Below are 3025 nucleotides of genomic sequence, written 5' to 3'. Positions count from 1 at the left end.
CAAATCTCATGTTGAATTGTAATCCCCAGTGTTGGAGGTGGGGCATGGTGAGAGGTGACTGAATCATGGTCCTTCATGAATGGTTTAGCATCGTCTTCTCAGGTAATGGTGAGTGAGTTCTCATGAGATCTGTTTGTTTAAAAGTGCGTAGCACCTCCCCCTTCACTCTCTTTGTCCGTCCTTCTCCAGCCATATGAAGTGATGGCTTCCCCTTCACCTTCTGCCATGATTGTAAGTTTCCTGAGATCTCACCTGAAGCCAAGCAGATGCCAGCATCATGCTTCCTGTATTGCCTGCAGAACTGAGTCAATTACCTTCTTTTCTTTATAAATTACCCAGTCTCAGGTTTTCTTTATAGCAGTGTGCAAATGAACAAATACACAGCTGGAGGTAACAGAAAACCAAAAACCAAATACAAATAAGAAATAGCTATAACAAATAGAATTAAATAATGAATGGAAGACTTAAGCATTAACAATAATTACCTTAAATGTAAATGATCTTAATACACCAATCTAAAGACAGAGAGAAACAGAGTGGATAAATAGGGTAGTTCTCCTGCATGGCCCCCTGGTCATTATCAGTAAAAACAGGTAAATGTCTGGGCATCATGTTCTTCTTGAGCTTCATGTGAATCACGTGTCTTCGGCCCTGGAAACGCATGCTGTAAGAGAGTTGGTCTGGCATCTCAACTCCACGCCTCCTGTGGGGCACTTTCCTGGGGATCACAATTTCTGAGGAAGTAAAGCGCTATCCTGGTGGGTCATGAAAACAATAGACCTGGGGCAAGAGTGCCCAGAGGACAGGCAGCCAGAGAGCACCTGTCAAGGGGTCCTGAACCCAGGCAGGTCCCATGAATAAGGGAACGTTTGACCAAAGAAAATGCAATCAAATGGGAGGCACAAAGAGGATTCCTCAGTCTTCAGCATTCTCCTCAGGGCAGTTATGAGGAAAAGCAGAGTGAGTCTGCAGGCTTGGCACCCCCTGATAGGTGAGTGGGAAGGGTTAGGCTATTACATAACAATGGTGTGCTCATCAGGAGAGGTTGTTTTCAGTGAGCTGGAGACGTAGGCCAGGGGGTCAAAGGAAGAGGAAAAAAATGGCAGGAATTGAGAATAGCAGTGTATAACTGAGCTGAAATGTCCCTTGTCCTCTAAGGGAAGTCATAAGTGGAGTTTGATGAGTAAGTGGGTTTGATGCAAGTTCAGGACACTTAAGGACATTTTTCTCAAGCCTAAATGAGGGAAAGATTCAACCTGTAATTAAAAGAGTGAAGCGTAATCAATAAGGAAACTAGAAATTTTTCCTTAAAAGAATTCTGAGGATAGACTTAGAGATTATAGAAATCAAATGGAGTTGAGGGTAATGGATGAACTGGAAAGTAAAATGTCATGAGAAAAATTAGGGTGTGTAATTATAATTTCTTATCAAGTTAAACATATCAGTTAAAATGATCCAGCAATTTCAGTCCTAGGAACTTACCACATAGTTTTGTCTATGAATGTTCATAGCAGCATTATTCACAAATGTATTCTACAATCTGGAAATCAAGAACTTGTCCTTGATAGGTGAATGGATAAACACACTGATATATTCATTCATTGAAATACTCCTCTGTTATAACACGAACAAACTTCTGAAACATGCAAGATCATGGCTGAATTTCAAAGAAATGATGAGACAAGCCAGACCAAATGGAGTAGTTAATGTATGATTTAATTTGTATGAAGTTCTAGGATACTTCAAATTAATCTATGGAAATAGAAATGTAATTATTAGTTTCTAGATGTATGAGCAGGGGAATGGGGCATAAAGGGACCTTTCTGGAAAAATGTAAAGTATCAGTCAAATATATTGATTGCAATGGTGATTTCAAGTAAAAGCTCATCAAGCTGCACCCTTAAAATCTGTGTGTTTTATCATAAGTTAAGGATACCTCAAGAGTTAATTTTCTATAAAGGATTTGACTTCAACTTCTTTCTGACTCAATCCAGAATTAGCACATCATGAAATTATCTTAGAAACCATCTCCCTTTCCTTTTCAAAAATAGTTTTAACATAGAATTGCATGAAAACAGACTCAATTTGGTATAAGGAAGTTAGCTAAAGCAGCTTACCTCATTTATTTTTCTCCTCTTATGAATCATACCTTTTAGTTGGGAGGATTTATACAAAGTAATATTTAGAAAAGAAGAATACATTAATATTTAAATGTATTGTGTGCAACATTGAAAGATTTGTTTTAAATTCAATGCAGTCAGAAATATTTTAAAAGTACAAGAATGAGTTGATCTCAGCCTGAAATAAACTGGCCACAATAAAAGAAACTAATTTCTAAGAAGAAAGTAGTGTAGTAAAAGTAGAAAGAGGAATAAAAGTAATTGTAATGGTAAGAATTATAAAATGTACTAATTTATACATTATATGTATATTAATAATTATTGAAAAATAGGAACAGATAAAAAGGGTTGGGCCCTTTGGGGAGCAGTAATAGCTAGTTTTCCATTTATTATTTGATGTGATGGGACATTTTGACTGGAATCTGTAAGAGGGGGTATGACATGAGGGAAGTCATATTAGAAAGATAATAGGGCTGCTTTTTATATTCAGGTACTGTTTTCACCAAACTGTCAAACCATTTTTGTCCTCTGCTCTCACACTGCAACAACAATCAACACTAAAGAAGACTTCTGTGACCAAAAGTGTTTTTGTTTTTTTTTCCACACACAACAAGCAGCAGATACCAGCTATGTGTCCTTCAAATCAATTCTGACACCATCTACCTGGGTATAGTGTCAGATCCCCCAGGTTGGACGTCCAGTCCCCAGCTTCAGCTACCAGTCACACGTGTAGGCCTCCAAAACTTCTGATCAACAAGTTTCAATTTGGGGTTCCCATGACTCCTTTTTGGAGTTTGGTTAATTTGTTGGAATGGAACTCTGGAAAACACTTATGCTTACCCAGTTATTATAAAGGGTATTATATAGGATACAGAAGAAGAGATGCATAGGGTGACGTATGGTGC

This window comes from Colobus angolensis, unplaced genomic scaffold (assembly GCF_000951035.1).
Source record: "Colobus angolensis palliatus isolate OR3802 unplaced genomic scaffold, Cang.pa_1.0 Scaffold3, whole genome shotgun sequence".
Classification (NCBI taxonomy): domain Eukaryota; kingdom Metazoa; phylum Chordata; class Mammalia; order Primates; family Cercopithecidae; genus Colobus; species Colobus angolensis.
This window is presented reverse-complemented; position numbering follows the sequence as displayed.